This window comes from Musca autumnalis, unplaced genomic scaffold (genome assembly GCF_047663935.1).
Source record: "Musca autumnalis isolate F117 unplaced genomic scaffold, ASM4766393v1 scaffold_4, whole genome shotgun sequence".
Taxonomy (NCBI): domain Eukaryota; kingdom Metazoa; phylum Arthropoda; class Insecta; order Diptera; family Muscidae; genus Musca; species Musca autumnalis.
In genome coordinates this window covers 68,897,203-68,916,284 of record NW_027411977.1, presented here as the reverse complement: position 1 = coordinate 68,916,284, position 19,082 = coordinate 68,897,203, and the positions used below count along the sequence as shown (strand labels likewise).

The window sequence follows — 19,082 nt, the reverse complement described above, 5'->3', positions numbered from 1 at the left end:
TATTCCCAATATTGGATCATAGATCTAAAATTTACGTTCCATGTTATTTTGAATTCTTTTTGCTATTATTTTTATTCTCAAACAACTGATCAGCAATTAGTTGGGAATGTTTTTTTATTTGTATTAAATAACTAAAAATTAACAATTATAAAAATACTCTAAATCAATATCATTATGTGAATATTTACATGTCGTATGTAGCTTGTAGTACATACATATTAAGTTTCACTATTTCCACTCTATTTTCCAAGTGAACAGAATAAAAGTTCATCAGCAATAGGATTAGAAGACTTGGATATATCAGATTATGATCTAAAATGTAGGTTTTCCACAATATACTGCGGATGCTACGGCATATTCTCAATTTCAATGTACGTATTTTTCCATTGAAGCAGCCAGCTGCAAATATACAATTTACAAAATGTTCACCCTTCATTCATTGGGGTTCAACAATTCATGTCGTTTTTGATTGTTTATTAAAGCACTGTTCCAGCTGTGTTAGCAGACCAATTGCACGGAAATTGTCTTGCAGCATGGCATATTCTTCTAGAAGTTTTAAATGTTCCAAGGCTTCCTCGACAGATTCAATACTGTCCAGTTTTGATGTTCGCTTGACAGGGGTTTGCACATTTTCACTTACTTTTGACTTAAAATTTTCTTCTGGAGACACATTGTTACCGTTATTATTATCAATATGTTGAACATCATCATCGTCGTCGTCATGGGCATTTTCATAGACTATTGTTGGCTCCGAAGGACTGCTTGGTGCAGCATCTATTGGTTCAAGTAAATGCAAACTTTCATCCTGGGACGAATAGTGATGGTTGTTCTTTGGTACTTCAGAATGATCATCATCAGGCAGTATATGTTCCTCAACAAAAGTACGGCTGAAGGTGTTGCTCTGATTGTTATTCCTCTGTCCAGTCATGTTCGTTGTTCCACTACCATTACTACGACTGTATTCCGTTCCGCTTCTAACATATTCGATTATATCGACAGCACTTAAATGTGGCTGTTTTACTTCCTTCAGTCGTATACATTTTCGCAGTGTACTCAAATCAAAAGACCATATACCATACATACGCTTGAAATTCAGAAGCCATCGTTTATCCGGTTCAAAACAATCAACATCTATTTGGTACTTAAATTCCCAAGCTTTTTGTATAACCTTTTCGTCATCAATGCTATAGTTGGCATACATTACACGCTGAATGTATTCATACATGGCTTTACCCAAAAAAGCAATTTTATCTCTACGTTCCAAAGCCCGAGTATCTGATAGATCGCCCCTTTCAAAATGTTTTGATTGTTGGCTGTTAAGTGATTTGTAGGCTGCAATTATGGATGAACGATTAAGAAGAATTTTCTTAACTTCTGAATAACAGCAATCAAATTTGGAAGCCAAACTTTTAATGCTAGGCTTTTTGGAGCGGGATGATTCGTATTCCCTAATGACGGCAATACGTTGATGGACATTTAAAGCGCAACATTTACGGCAATTACAAAATGGTCTTAATACAGAATTCATTTTTTCGGGATCTAGTTAGATTGTCTATTTCCAAGTATAGTTCGTTTAGAATGTTTTCTCTCTTCCTCTAATATTTTGCGTTAGTTACAAGAGCAACAACACCAACTATTTGTTAATATGTCAACATGAAGATAAACCGGCACACAATTACACCAAATGTCATTTACAACCTCCTCCCATTGAAAACAACAGACTGAATGTGAACTTGCTCTTTCGGGCTTCCTCTATCTTTTTGTGTACCCAATTCTTCTTGGCTTTGTGTTTCTGATTAGTCTTTTTGGTACTTTAATTGCTATTTTGTTGTAAACATTTAGGTTTTATATGAAACTTTCATCCAGGATTCACTTAATATTCAAGAAAAATCTTTTTCTTAATATGATTTCAGTTTTTTTTTATATATTTCTTGGAATTTCTTTTCTATAAAAGGAAACTGAAACTTTTGTTTTTATTGTGATTTGACACGAAAAAAACTTGACGTCTTAATATACACCAGCTATTCATTCACATTTATATGATAACAGACACATTGGATTTAATCGATAACCGGTAGTGAGAAAATACAGTAATTTCACTGAAATTTTGATATAAAATTATGCGTCTCTAGATCGACGTCCATAGTAGAGTAAAATCATAAAATTGCTGTAGTGGGGAATTCAATTTAAGAACACTTAATTTTATGAAATTTTTAATGAAATTCACGCTAGTGTGGACCGGGACTAAGTCGATTTCATAAAAAAACGCATGAAATTACGAGCCACTAGATCGAGTTCCATAGTCCCGGTCCACACTAACGTGAATTTCATTAAAAAGTTTCATGAAATTAGGTGTTCTTAAATCGAATTCCCCACTACAGCAATTTTATGATTTTACTCTACTATGGAGGTCGATCTAGAGACACATATCATGCAATTTTTTCAATGAAATCCCTCTAGTGTGGACCGGGACATATTAGAGATAGACTAATGCCAGACTGTGAAACTGACACTGAAAATTTTCACATTTTACAGGGGTTTTTAGATCGAATTACCCACTACAAGCAATATAATAAAGTGACTTTTGTATGGAACTCGATCTAAGAGCGCATAATTTCATGAAATTAATTTCACTCTCTACAGGGGGTCTTATATCATGAAATTGCCGTAGCGATTTAGAAACGCCTAATTTCATGAAATTTATCAATGAAATCGCTCTAGTGGGGACCGGGACTCAGCAAGTCCCGGGCCACACTACAGTAATTTCACTGAAATTTTGATATGAAATTATGCATCTCTAGATCGACGTCCATAGTAGAGTAAAATCATAAAATTGCTGTAGTGGGGAATTCGATTTAAGAACACCTAATTTCATGAACATTTTTAATGAAATTCACGCTAGTGTGGACCGGGACCAACGAAAGTTAAGCGGAGTACACGCGATCAGTTTTGACTGGCGATTTTCATGGTAGAACAAGAAAAGGTAGCAGCAATACCCAGCTTACTGAACTGGGTTGTAGAGTTAGTGTCAAATTCCATTCGACATTTTATGTATATTAGGGATATATATTTTTGAAGAACAAATTTATTAATCAGAAAATAACTATTTCCCATAAAGACGGCTTCATATCATTGACATGTAAACTCCTCCAGGTCCGAACGACATGCCGCACACTTAAACACCGCTTATAGAGGCGGTACAAAACTTGTAAAACTTGAGAAGAATAAAGCCCTAATAAACATGTGCTTTTTTGTTTTCAAAAGCAAACGTTTGAAACAGCTTCTCTTTTTTCAATGAATTACCAGCGACCCGAAACATTTTTGCAAGTATTCTACTTTCTGCGAGAAATTATGCATTTAGTGGAATGATAGGAATCATTCAAATTGAAAATATAAAGCACTAGCAAAATGCCCGCTACTTCGTAAGCGAAAAAGGAATAATATACAAATAAAAAATATTTAATATGGAGAAAACAGAAAATTTTGATGTACTAATACCTATATGAATTGATATTTAATTTCTTTCAAGTACTGCTCGTATACGTTTTGTTATAATTAAAAAAAAGACCTCTACACTTCAACAGCGGCCTACATTTTAAATTTCAGTCCATGTTTTATTAGAACGGTATGGGTATTTTGAAAATATTATCCACAGAAGATGTTATCCTATATAACAGTTAATTTTTGAGACATTTTATTTTAGGCCTTTTTTTCTCAGGATGTAAAAACCTTCTTGTAAAACATTAGCCGCATAGATCTACCTTTTCAAATGAACTTACTATAACGTTTAGAAAAGACAACAAAGATAAAAACAATTTTGTTGAAAAGGTACATACGTTTGTTCTTTTGATTTTAGTACATTTTTTAGAAACCGAATTCCTGTTAACCTAGAAGCAATAGTACATTGTTCAGTACAATTTTTAAAATCCAAGATCTTAGCTCAAATGTAATAGTTTTAGCTCTATTTGTTCATCTAATGTCAATGGTATTACATGTATAAACCGTTCATACATTTAAAGGCGGATTTAAATAAATATTCAATAATATATCAGAATTTCACTTCTATTTCTTAGCCCAGTACCAAATTTATTGCAATTTTGTACTTTTCACGCACTAATGATATAATTCCATCTTCACTGCCACACCCAACGTCAAATTTAATAACATTTAGTACTTACTTACTACTTACTTAGCTGGCCCATTACAGAACATTTGTTCTATAGGCCGAACTAAGAAGAGATCTCCATTCCTCTCTATTTGTTGCTTTGCACTCTGGAATACCGCGCCTTGTCATCTCATCATCCACTTGTTTGCGCCATCTATTCCTTGGCCTGCCAATTCTGCGTGCACCGCCATGTGGCATGTATTCATACGCCTTTTTAGTGGGTTCATCATCGCTCATTCTTTTGATATGGCCTAGCCAACGCAATCGCTGCATCTCGATACGTTTAACAATATTGATGTCGTTGTATAGCAGACACAGCTCGTGGTTCATGCGACGTCGATATTCACCGTCAACGCAGATTGGTCCGTAGATCTTTCGAAGAATTTTTCTCTCAAACACACCAAGCACTGCCATGTCTGCTTGCGCAAGTACCCAGGCTTCGGAGCCATACATCAGCACGGGTAGTATCAGTGTTTTGTAGAGCGTTATTTTTGTTTGACGAGATGTGGCTTTGTTTTTAAACTGCTTACTTAATCCAAAGTAGCATCTGTTGGCCAATATAATTCTTCTTTTTATTTCACAACTGATGTCGTTTGTTGTGTTGACGGAGGTGCCGAGGTAGACGAAGTCTTTTACTACCTCAATATTATAGGAACCAACTTCCACAGTCGGTCCGAGCTCAATGGACGCATTGCGCGTCGACACCATCAACTTGGTCTTCTCACCGTTTACCGCCAGACCCACTTTAGCAGATTCTCCTTCGACTTTTATAAAGGTATCAGTTACTTCTTTTACTGATCGACCCATGATGTCTATATCATCAGCATAAGCAAGTAACATGTGACTATTGGTGTAGATTGTGCCACTTCTTTTGACGTTTGCCTCTCGTATAACCTTTTCTAGCAGGATGTTGAAGAGGTCACACGAAAGGCTGTCTCCTTGTCTGAAACCTCTTTTGGTACCAAACTCTTCGGAGAGGTTCTTTCCTATTTTAACTGAGGACCTCGTGTCAGTTAAAGTCATTTTACAAAGCCGGATGAGCTTTGCGGATGAGCTTTGATGAATACGCCTTATCAGCGTGTCGCCTCCGGTTTTGAACAGCTCGGCTGGTAAGCCATCGGCCCCTGCTGCCTTATTATTCTTCAGCCGATTTATTGCTGTCTTTACCTCATCTTGGCTGGGCGGTATACATTCAATACCATCTTCTGGGATTGGGACTGTGGTATCTTCGTCGTCTTCGCTGCTATTGGATACCAACAGATTTGAAAAATGTTCTTTCCATATCCTGAGTACACTATCTGTATCAGTTACCAAATTACCTTGCTGGTCTCTACAGGAGGATGTGCCTGTACCAAAGCCATCAGTTTGATGCTTGACTCTTTGGTAGAATTTTCGGACTTCATTCTGGCTCCTGTACATCTCGATTTTTTCACACTCCCGCTTTTCCATCTCTCTCTTTTTCCTGCGGAAAAGACGTTTCTCCTCTCTCCTTTTCTCCCTGTATCTCTCTCGTGCGCTACGCGTTGCTACGGATTGTAAAGTAGCCTTATATGCCGCATTTTTCTCTTCGGTGGCAGCACGACACTCCTCATCATACCATGGATTCCTTGGTGGAGGTCTCTGGTATCCAAGTATGGATTTTGCGGCTGTTTGCATGGAGTGGGCAATGCTTTGCCATTGCGCTGATATGTTATCGGGATGAGGAGGGCTTTGATTAAGCAATTGGGCTAGTTGAGTGGAATATGCTGTGGCTATCTGTTGTGATTGCAGCTTACCGATGTCTAACTTTCGTGTTGTGTCTGTTCGTACTTTGTTTGCTACGTTTAAGCGGGTGCGTACCTTTGCTGCAACAAGGTAGTGGTCCGAATCAATGTTTGCGCCTCGGAACGATCGTACATCCAACACGCTCGATGAATGTCTTCCATCTATCACAACATGATCAATTTGGTTTCTTGTTTTCTGATCTGGAGACAGCCAGGTGCCCTTATGAATATCGAGATGATTAAATCTGGTACTGCTAACTACCATGTTTTTTGCAGCTGCAAAGTCTATCAGCCTCATACCATTGTCAGATGTTTCACTGTGGAGACTGAATTTCCCGACTGTTGGGCCAAAGATATTCTCCTTTCCAATTTTGGCATTAAAATCGCCTAGAATGATTTTAATGTCATGGGCAGGGCAACGGTCATATGTTTCTTCTAAGCGCTCGTAAAATATATCTTTGGTCTGTTCATCCTTTTCTTCAGTGGGAGCATGAGCGCAAACATTTAGTACATTTCGTATTTCTCAATAAATCATCCAGCCCTCAGCCTAATTTTAGAATTTGTATGCATTTCAAAAAATCCGTACCTAAACACCAACACAATCCCTCATACAACAATTCAAAATTCCAACTATATCCCATCATGCAACACCAAACTCGTACCAAATTTAGTACTTATAGTATACATATATAAGTTTCAAAAATTACTTTCTTTTATCCAAAACTATATCTTAACCTCGATTTAGTATTTTTCATCTACATTAATGCGAATTTCCAAAACTTCCTCTCTATCTCCAGCTATACTAATACCGAATTTCACAATTTTAGCTCTACCCCTTTACATAATAACAGTGTGGACCAAATTCTGTGACATTTAGTAATTTTTGTACACTTCTTGTACGTACATATATCCACAACCACATCCATATCTCAACCCCACACACCAACAGCGGCTATAATACCAAATTTCCGAATTCCACCTCTATTCATAATACCGTTAATAATAATAATATAATAATTGTTCCACAAACATCCCATAAGGGACAAGGGAGACTTCTCTCATATCAATGAGTGCACTCCGATTCATATTAGCTCAATGATATGGGACCTACAGTTTATCGCCGAGTCCGAACGGCGTGTCTAAGACACCACTTTTGTAGAGAAGTTTTACATGGCTGAAATACTCAGGAAATGTCGCCAACATTACTGAGGGGTATTTTGCCACCGTTGAAAAGTGTTTTGATGTTGCCTGGCCGGGGAATCGAACCCACGACCTTATGTGTGCAAGGCGGGTGTGCATACCATTGCACCACGGTGGCACCCAATACCGTTAATACTTTTCGTAACTAACTAAAAGTATTAACGGTATTGGGTGCCACCGTGGTGCAATGGTATGCACACCCGCCTTGCACACATAATACTTTTCGTAATACTTTAATACTTTTCGTAACTAACTATCTCCAACAGTAATTGCGAATTTCAGGATTCCACCTCTATCCGTCCATCCAAATCTAAATTGTAACAAATTTAGTACCATTTATTACTTTTCGTACCCACAAGTACGAATTTCCAAAACTTCCTCAATCCCTCAATCCCACACTCCTACAGTAACCTTAACTCGAAATTTCAGGATTCCAGCTCGATACGTTCACCCAAATATAAATTGTACCAAATTTAGTACCATTTAGTACATTCCGTACCCATAAGTACGAATTTCCAAAACTACCTGAATGCTACACTCCATAAGTAATCTTAATTATACATTTCAGCATTCCAGCTCTATCTGTTTACCCAAATCCAAAATGTACCAAACTTAGTACCATTTAGTACTTTTCGTACCCATAAGTACGAATTTCCAAGACTAAGTCAATCCTACAGTCCAACAGTAATCTTAATTCAAAATTTCAGGATTCTAGCTCTATTCGTTCCCCAAAATCCAAATTATACTAAATTTAGTACTTATCGTACCCATAAGTACGAATTTCCAAAACTTCCTCAATCCTACACTCCAACAGTAACCTTAACTCGAAATTTCAGGATTCCAGCTCTATTCGTTCACCCAAATATAAATTGTACCAAATTTAGAACCATTTAGTACTTTTCGTACTCATAAGTATGAATTTCCAAAACTTCCTAAATCCTACACTCTATAAGTAATCTTAATTATAAATTTAAGGATTCCAGCTCTATCTGTTCACCCAAATCCAAAATGTACCAAACTTAGTACCATTTAGTACTTTCCGTACCCATAAGTACGAATTTCCGAAACTACCTCAATCCTACACTCCATAAGTAATCTTAATTCCCAATTTCGGGATTACAGCTCTATCCGTCCACCTAAATTTAAATTGTACCAAATTTAGTACTTTCCGTACCCATAAGTTCGAATTTCCAAGACTAAGTCAATCCTACAGTCCAATAGTAATCTTAATTCCAAATTTCAGGATCCCACCTCTATTCGTTCCCCCAATTCGAAATTGTACCAAATGTAGTACTTTTCGTACCCATAAGTACGAATTTCCAAAACGTCCTCAATCCTACACTCCAACAGTAACCTTAATTGGAAATTTCAGGATTCCAACTCTATCCGTTCACCCAAATATAAATTGTACCAAATTTAGTACATTTAGTACTTTCCGTACTCATAAGTATAAATTTCCAAAACTACCTCAATCCTGCACTGCATCAGCAACCTTAATTCGAAATTTCAGGATTCCAACTCTATCCGTTCAACTAAATTTAAATTGTACCAAATTTAGTACCATTTAGTACTTTTCGTACCCATATGTATGAATTTCCAAGACTAACTCAATCCTACACTCCAAAAGTAATTAAATTCCAAATTTCAGGATTCCAGCTCTAGCCGTTCACCCAAATCTCTTCCCGTTTGCCTAATACAAAGGGTACCATATTTAGTACCTTTTAGTACTTTTCGTACCCTTCTAGGTCGAATTTCCAAAAACCCAGCCTTATCTCACCCCTACACACCGACAGCAACCTACAGTCAAAATTTCAGCTTTCTAGCTTCAGCGGTTTCGTCTGGGCGATGATATGTCAGTCACTCACTCAGTAACTCAGTCACTCACTCACTAAGCTCTTTTATATATATAGATTATTTATTATTTATTATTTATGATTTATTATTTACTATTTATTATAATTTCCGGATTCCAGCGCCATCTCTCCATCCAAATGCAATTTATACCAAATTTAGTATTTTCCGTACTTAAAAGTACGAATTTCAGAATTACCTCAATCCTACACTTCAAAAGTAGTTTTAATTCTGAATTTCAGAATTCCATCTCTATGCGTTCACTCACATCCAAATTGTACCAAATTTAGTACTTTTCGTACCCATAAGTACGAATTTCCAAAACTTCCTCAATCCTACACTCCAACAGTAACCATAATTCGAAATTTCAGGATTCCAACTCTGTACGTTCACCCAAATATAAATTATACCAAATTTAGTACATTTAGTACTTTCCGTACCCATAAGTATAAATTTCCAAAACTATCTTAATCCTACACTCCATCAGTAGCCTTAATTCGAAATTTCAGGATTCCAACTCTATCCGTTCACCCAAATATAAATTGTACCAAATTTAGTACATTTAGTACTTTCCGTTCCCACAAGTATGAATTTCCAAAACTTGCTCAATCCTACACCCCAATAGTAATCTTAAATCAAAATTTCAGGATTGCAGCTCCATCCGTTCAACTAAATTTAAATTGTACCAAATTTAGTACCATTTAGTACTTTCCGTACTCATAAGTACGAATTACCAAAACTACCTCAATCCTTCACTCCATCAGTAATCTTAATTCCAAATTTTAGGTTTCCATGTCTATCTAAATCCAAATTGTACCAAATTTAGTACCATTTAGTACTCTTCGTACACATAAGTATGAATTTCCAAAACTACCCCCATATCTCAATCGACACTTCTACGGTAATCTAAATTCCAAATTTCAGGTTTTCAGCTCTATCCGTTCACCCAAATCGAAAATGTACCAAATTTAGTACCATTTAGTACTTCTCGTACACATAAGTACGAACTTCCAAAATCATTTCCTTATATCAACTCCACTTCCCAACCTTGATTCCCACACCAAATATGAAGATTGTAGCTATATCTGCTCAAAATATGCAATTGGTACCAAATTTAGTAACTTTTCGTACACTTATAGGCCGACTTTCCAAAAACCCTTTGGTACATCTTTCTAACTCTCCATCAGTTACCCTCATTCCAAATTTCAGAATTCTAGCTCTTCCCGTTTGCCTAATACAAAGGGTACCATATTTAGTACCTTTTAGTACTTTTCGTACCCTTCTAGGTCGAATTTCCAAAAACCCAGCCTTATCTCACCCCTACACACCGACAGCAACCTACAGTCAAAATTTCAGCTTTCTAGCTTCAGCGGTTTCGTCTGGGCGATGATATGTCAGTCACTCACTCAGTAACTCAGTCACTCACTCACTAAGCTCTTTTATATATATAGATGGCATAAGTGTATGGCAAAGCATTCAATCAGTCTTCAATCTGCAACGGAAAACTTCAAATTTCCCCCAAAAAATGAATGAACTTAAATTTTTTTTATTTCTTCACAAACACAATGTTCTGTTTTTCAAAATTGCTTTTTGGAAATTTTCAAAATAAACCATATTCATCGGATTGATTGGGTTTCATTTTGAAAATCAAAACTATTTTGATTTTCTTCAATTTTAAAACTCACACACACATTCTCAAATTTTTAAAAATTTACACATACTACTACAAATGTTGACATCAAAATTTGATAGTGTATGTGGCGCTTAACGAGTTTTCATTCATGTTTATCAAAATATTCAATCAAATGTGAAAACTTATTAGTTTTTTAAATTCCAATAATTTTTTTGTTTACATGTACATTCCTAGCAAAATTTTATGGAAGTGGTTCCATGAGATGCCATGATTTCACTGGATCTTTTGCATTGGTTCAAATGAAGTCGTGAAAGATCTTTTCATCAGCATTTGAACCCATTCGAAGGAAGTCGTGAAAGATCCGATCGTTTCATCAGCATTTCAACCAATTCAAAGGAAGTCCCCAGCAAAATGTTCGATGACAGATCATGAGTTGAATCATAGGTGCAAGTGACTTGTCATAGGTGCAAATTTAGGTGAATCACCGATGAAATTTACAAGGGAGTGACACCTGATTTCACCTGTTCATTGTCATGGCATTTTGCACCAGTTCATTGTCATGACATTTTGCACCAGTTCATTGTCACGGCATTTTGCACCAGTTCATTGTCATGACATTTTGCACCAGTTCATTGTAATGGCATTTTGCACCAGTTCATTGTCACGGCATCTTGCACCAGTTCATTGTCATAGCATCTTGCACCGGTTCATTGTCATGGCTTCTTGCACCAGTTCATTGTCATGGCTTCTTGCACCAGTTCATCGTCATGGCTTCTTGCACCAATGCTTTGGATCCGGATTTTTGCCAATCAGAAATAAAATTCGCAATACAATTATGTAATTTGTTGAATTAATAAGAATACAATGCGCAGATGATTTGTATCGCCAGATGTTATTTTTCTTTATTTTGTATGTAATTTTCAAAATTATATATTATATTAATCTGCAATATCATATTTATCTCTTCCGATGGCTGCAAGATACTTCTTTCAACTTGGGGGTTCCGTTTTTCCAATATTCGATAAATTATGTGTCAATCTCTGAACCAAGCTCATCGTTTGGGAAATCTAGTATAAATTTGAATTCTGTTATTTTATTTCAAAAGAAAAAGCTTATCCTGTAATAGTTACCACGTTATGGTCTCTTTTATACTTATTTTACCGATCTCCTACTTTGCTTCTCTCACTTTGCATGCCATGCTTGTGATATCGTGATCTTTCCATTGGAGTTTTGTTCCCTCGGGTCGCATAACGTCAAATGGCTCGTATTCATATGCCGGTGGCATCTTTATCCATCCTGTTAACATGGCCCAACCAACCCAATAATTGCAGCTCGATATGTTTTACTATATCGGTGTTGGTCGGCTGGGGAAGCTCGTGGTTTATAGACCGGGTCTTTTTCATACTTCTTTTTAATATCCACAAAACGAAACAGGTTTCCAAACACAAAATATATTTTTCTTTTGTTTTATATCAATTTACATTGTATTTTTAATTAAAATATATAAATTTTGCCACTATCGACCACTTTCATCTGACTTTTATTTTCATTTTAACAATTACTTTTGCAAGTACACAATTATTCGGGTATATGAGTATTTGATAATTTATTGTGCGGTTACTTATCAATTTATTTGAACTCATGATAATATTGTGACAAAGATCGGATCTTTCACGACTTCAATTGCACTCATGAAAATTCGATGAAAAAGATCGGATCTTTTTTGACTTCGATTGCACTCATGAAAATTCGATGAAAAAGATCGGACCTTTCACGACTTCAATTGCACTCATGAAAATTCGATGAAAAAGATGGGATCTTTCACGACTCCTTTCGCACTCATGCCAAAGAACCAGTGAAATCATGATTTCACATGGAATCACTTCCATTTAATTTTGCTGGGTCGTGATAGATTCGATATTTTCCTTACTAGGCGTTTACACCAGACAGTTTGTCTTCAAATACAACTCTGATTTACTAACACATACATGGCCTGTTCCCGTACTTTATAAAGTGGTAAAAGTCGTAAAAGTTGTAAAAGTCGTAAACGATTTTCATATAAATTTTGTGTACGGGAACGCAAAATGTGTAAAAGTGGTAAAAATTGTAAAAACTTTTTAGTTCTGGAACAGAGCTACATACATTTGTCGTTTGTCTCCCAGTTGTCCATAATTTCTTCACAGACAGTAGGGAAGGCAAATTTGTGACATTTTTGTAAAAATAAGTGAAATAATAATTGAAATGTGTTGAAAACAAATGAACATGAACAAAAACGAAATATTTGAACGGAAAACAAAAAGAAATCGATGATTTTCATTCATAATTTTACAACTGTTTTTGCAATTGTCTGGACGCCTACGTCACACAGGCAAGTTTTGGGGTTTTGACAATCAATACATGAAGTCAACTGTCCTGTCATTTGTAAACGCAGGGTTAGCATTTGAACCCATTCCATCGATACAATAGAGATGAATTTTGTGTTTTTATTTTTACACATGTACCCAGCAAAATGTTCGATGCCAAAGATGACATTCAATCATGGGTGCAAGTGATCTAGCATGTCATCTTTTTAGCATCTTCATCGATGAATTTTATATGAGCGTGGACCCCAAAAGATGACGTTCTTTTCTGGATCCTAAGCATGTCATTTTAACCAATGCGTTGACATGTCATTTCCACCAATGCTTTGGCATGTCATTTTCACCCATGCTTTGACATGTCATTTTAACCAATGCTTTGGCATGTCATTTTCACCAACCCCTTGGCATGACATTTTCATGTCTTGTTTGGAAAATGGAAATGCTGTATTGAAATATGGTTTTCATGAAAAACAAAACTCTTTATTAATTCAAACGAATTCATGAAATAGCTACAATTAATTTATCAGTTTAGTTTTTCAAAAGTTTACATCCAAAATTGCAATGTAATCACCACCGCTGCAACGCAAAAGATTACTTCCTCCGTTCTCCGCAACTGATATTCTTTCATCTTACAAAAGGTTTTTTTCAATTATCTTCCCATCATCAGTTCAGATTTCAACATGGACTCCAAATGCACTCCTTTAAGTATTTTTATTTCGTAAATTACTTTTATTTTATAATTTTGTTATTTTATAACAATATTTTGGTAATATATACTCTTTTGTTTAGTGACGGAAATATGTAGGGATCTACAACCCGGCTTGCTTTAGGGATCTCTAAGAACAAAATGTAACGAACGGGGAGGAGAGACTTTTTATGGAAAATACAATTTATGCTTAATTAATTTATTTTTAATTGTTTCTTTACAAAAGTAGTTTCCTCTTTATTTTCAGATTCTTGTTCCTTTTCGTTTCGGACTTTTTTTTTCAAATTCCAAGAAGCGAGATTTGATTTATTTCGTTCTATGTCAGATTTAGAACAGACAAGGGAACTTTTAAAATAGCAATGTGTGCAGTCCGATTCTATTTTTAGCTCGATGGTTGGGACTTCATATAATACCAATTGTTTAGAAATTTTAGTTGTTTGATATGCAGGAAATGTAAGACAACATCACGACGACAGTTCTAACAACTTTGGTCTGTTTCAGAAACTGCAAGAATCTACTTATTTTTACTACGATAACAATTTTTCCTTTATGTTATCGAAAAAAATAGTAAGAATTAGTAGATTTTTGCAGTACTGGAACATACCAAAATGAAAATAAACAGGTGTGTAACTAGGCGTTTACACCAGACAGTTTGTCTTCAAATACAACTCTGATTTACTAACACATACATATATTTGTCGTTTGTCTCCCAGCTGTCCATCATTTTTTCAAAGACAGTCGGGTTAACAAATTTTTGACATTTTTGTGAAAAAGAAGTGAGATGATAATTCAAATGTGTCGAAAACAAAAAAATATGTACAAAAACAAAATAAGTGAAAGGAAAAAGAAAAGAAATCAATGATTTTCATTCATAATTTTACAATTGTTTTTGCAGTTGTCTGGACGCCTACGTCACACAGGCAAGCTTTGGGTTTTTGACAATCAATACATGAACTTAACTGTCCTGTCATTTGTAAACGCAGGGTAAATAAAAACACAAACATCATCTCTATTGGATCGATGGAATGGGTACAAATGCTGATGAAAAGATCGGATCTTTCACGACTTCCTTGGCATTGGTTCAAATCCTAATGAAAAGATCGGATCTTTCACGACTTCCTTTGAACCAATGTAAAAGATGACATGAAATCACGTCATCGCAAAGAACCCCTTCCGTCAAATTTTGCTGGGTATATTCTTTTATATATCTAAATATGTACGTTTAAAGCAATGTAAGATTTATTATGCAAGGAATGCCAAGTTTATACTTGCGCTCCAAAATCCACTGGATTTCACGAAATCCTGAAATACACCCCGGTGTTTACACTTATTTTTTTGTTGATTTCGAACATATCACAATAATCAAGGTAGATGCATATGCGCAGCTGATCGAATATGAATTTTCAAAACAAGTTGTTGTAAATTGAATTAGTCATCAAAATATACGACAATATAGAACTTTGCAACTTTATTTCGAAAATTATCGTACAATTATCTATATATCGTATAAATTGTGTATAGTATTAACAAATGAAAAAATACAAAATGATTTTATCGTTGAGACATAATAATAATAAATTTTGATAGATAAAATTTGTGTTCAGAACTTGCAAAATATTAATATTTGCAGCAGTTTTCCCGTTTAGTGCTAAAAATGTGTTCCCGTACTCCGAAATCTAGCAAGATTTGCACTTCTCTTTGAACAAAAATAGCGCCGAATAAAACCCTATTCTCCTGTTTTTGGCAATACAATTTTGGCCTAGTATAAACTAGCTGCATGTTAATTAGTATCTATTTACGATAGCTGATACGTTGATTTTGACATTTCTGCTGCAGTTTTTGCAATTTCCGTCATTTTTTCGTTCCCGTATTTTTTAAGAAATTTGTATGGGGAAGCAATTTTTTACAATTCGCTCTTTTTTAACATTACCATTAAAAAGTACGGGAACACAATGAAAAATAGCATTGTAACAAAGTAATTTAATATTTCTTTCACATTGTTTACAAATTTTGATACAAAATTTTTTTTGTTGCAGCAATTGACCATCTACCTTGTTTATTGTGATACGTGAAAAGTGTTGCAACTTTTGGTACTTTTTTAGGCAAAACCAGGGTTGTATATCATGTTTACTGTGATTTCGATGTTGATTTCGCTGAAATCACGAAATAAGATGATTTAATTTTTGTATGCGAAATCATGATAAATTTTGCATGATTCCGCGCGAAATCACGAAACGCCTTCGAAATCACGAAAAGACGCCGAATGTAAACCAAACAGAAGTCCCAATCACTGAGCTAAAAAGTAGAGTCGGACTGCACTCGTTGGTATTAGTCGTGTTCCTTTACGTGCCTGAGGTTACCAGTTTTTACCCGCAAAGTGTTTTCTTACTTTTAAAATCATACCATTTATATGAGAGCAGATCACCACTTTTACCACTTTTACCATTTTTGCCACAATTACCATTTTTAAAAGTAAAGGAACAGACCAATTATATAAGTTTCCTTGCCTGCACTATAGAACCCCGCTCAACAAGTCGATTTGTAGATCCCTACAAAACAACAAACATTTCCCAAACGTTGTAAAATAAAATTCACGAAATACTAATCTGCAGTTGGAGTCAATGCACTATAGATAATTTGGACAGGTTTTTAGGCAAAAAGTCTATTATTGAACTTTTAATAACGCGAGTTTTCTAATTTGATTCGAAGAAAGAACATGTCAAATTCTATGGATGTGCAATTTGTTTTCAAAAATATTAAAAACTCGCGATATAATTCGAAGTTGAAATCAAAATTTCGAAGACAAAATAAAAAATGTTAAAAAAGATTAAAATTCAGAGCAGAATTTAAACGCAATTTGTAAGAGTTTTTTAATAATCAAATACAAAGATATGATATTCAGTGAAATGGTGGCGGTGTGTACTTTCTGTTTTAAGAAATAATTTTCTTCAAAGTGTTTGTTACAGCAGAAGAAATCGTCATATAGGATACAACCTAAGAATTATTTTTTTACAAAATTATAGTTTTATATTATAGACTTTTACAAAATTGTCCAACTTTCACCGAAATTCTGCCACCGGGAATATCTTAAGCAAAGGGTTTTGAATGGTGAAGAAAATATTAAACATAAAAAATCATCCGATTTGAACTAAGAAAACATTTTCTGTAAAGAAATATTCACCATGTGTTCTAAAAATGTACAGACGTGTTGTGGTCAACATTTTTGTTAATTATAGCCGTAATATGTATTAACTAGGAATCATGATAGCGTGATTTATTTGGTCCTTTAAAAAAATAATATTTATAAAGATCTTTTTACGAATCAGTATTTTAAACATATCAATGTTTATAAAAATTTTTTGGCGAATCAGTACTTTAGTTCATTGTAAAGCTGAAAACAGATACAACGTTTGAGTAAAGTTTTGTATCGTTTTGTCCGTTTTTACACTGTTGGGCATGATGCCGAAAAATTCAAATTCATTTGAAATATATGCCGACAAACAGATAAACGCTGGACTTTGGTATCGTCTCGACGCCCAACGCAAAACTTTAATCAAACGTTGTATCTGTTTTCAGCTTATCCGTTTTTCTTTTGTTTTAACCGCGTTCATTGGGTTGGAACGAATAAAATAGGTGAAATGAGAATAGGGGGTAGGATAAAGAAAATTTGTTCTTATATCCGGCGTTCGTTATATATGTGTTCGTCTGTAAAATTATTATTAAAGCATACATTTAAATATCTTATATGCTGTTTATATTAGAGCTTTTTGCAGGGTTAACCTTCTTTATGAGGATTTGTTTGAAATATAAGTAATGGAATTGACATTTAAAACCCAGTCGGTTTGTTAAATCCGGTTATATATAAACGGGGTATTATGCTAAAATATTTGAAACAGTGCTTAAATTCGTCGCTACGCGCTTGTGTTTAAATGCGGGTCTGAAAATCCTAACAAATTGTAAAAATTCTACTCGCGGGGTAAAAATTTTTGTTTGTTATAATCGTGGTCGTCTTAAGATGTTGAATGTGTGTACAAATGTTAAAAAAAATTCCCTGGAAACACAAAACTTTGTTCGCTATAAACGTGGTTTCTTATAACCGATGTTCGCTATATCCGAATTTTACGGTGTAGTTCTTTGTTTTTTCTTACTTTTGCATTTAAAGCATTAAAAATGTATAAAAAGCCCACATATCCACCGCTATTAATTTTTGCCTAAAAAACATGCCAAATTACCTATAGTGCAATGTCGAAATCTGCACTGCACTGATGGGAAGTAAAATCCTTTTGTAAGACGTATCAAAACCTGTTGCGGAGGATGTAAACAATATTGCGTGTAGCGGCGGTGTTTAGACTGCAACAGCTGGGACGACCGGAAGTCAAGTTTCTCACTTAAATTTACAACCTATCGCTTGCCAAACACATCGTTCCCGAAGTCTGGAAAATAGGCCAGCTACTGCAGCCCGAAAAGGATGCCAGCAAAGGTGAATCTTACAAACCGATGTCGCTTTTGTCGCCCGTAGCAAGGACCCTTGTGGCTATAGTTCTTCCAGCATCAGAAATAACTTTCCAGTTGCCGATCAATAGCATAGGATCCGTAAGCAGCACAACAACTGCGCTGAAGGCCATCTCCATCTTAGCAGAGGACTCACTCAGAGCAAGCCTTGCTCATAATCTAGAAAGAGAAGTCTAACGTTACAAGAGAGAACCTCTAGATCAACAAGCCTTTCAACCAGGTTTAAGTAGCATTTACACGGATGCAGTAAACAGTTATCGTGTGAATGATGTCCTTGGAGAACATCCACCATCTATCGCAGCTGAGAAGCGCCAGCTGTCAGGACAAACCAGAGTAGTTTTAGGTCAATACGCTCGGGATGTTGCAGCCGTCAAAATTCCTATAGGGCAAGTACTGATGACACCGTGGAAAACATCTGCCCATCATACAGCACAGGCCCCCACGACACACTGCTCCTTTTAAATTGCCCTACCAATCCTGCTAAGAAACTTAAGTTTGCAACTTTGTGGTTACAAAAAATATAAATAGCGAAATAGCCACATTCTTACGACTGATAGACCCAGAGTCAGATTAAGCAGAAAAATGAGAATACAAACATATTAACTACTGTTACAACAACGAGAACAAACTGCAATTATAGATGTAAACTTTATTATGACAAATAAATTATAGTTATTTCATTAATTCCTTTGAATTAATAAAATAAAAAAATGAAAATCATTTTTCAATACAGCATTTTCCATTTTCCGAACAAGACGTGAAAATTACATGCCAAAGGGTTGGTGAAAATGACATGCCAAAGATTAGTGAAAATGCTATTCTTGGGAATTGGTTAAGATGGCATGCCAAAGGATTGGTATAGATGCCATGCCAAAGAATTGTTGAAGATGCC

At 35.4% G+C, this 19,082-nt stretch overlaps 1 long non-coding RNA gene across 1 annotated transcript; it reads right to left on the bottom strand.

Annotated features, from left to right (window-relative positions):
* Positions 1–11,488: 11,488 nt before the first annotated feature.
* On the bottom strand, positions 11,489–12,427 carry LOC141402147 (uncharacterized). The gene is made up of 2 exons (XR_012412538.1): positions 11,743–12,427; positions 11,489–11,679 (listed from the first exon to the last, which is right to left on the bottom strand). It is a non-coding gene; the product is annotated as an uncharacterized lncRNA (long non-coding RNA).
* Positions 12,428–19,082: the final 6,655 nt, after the last annotated feature.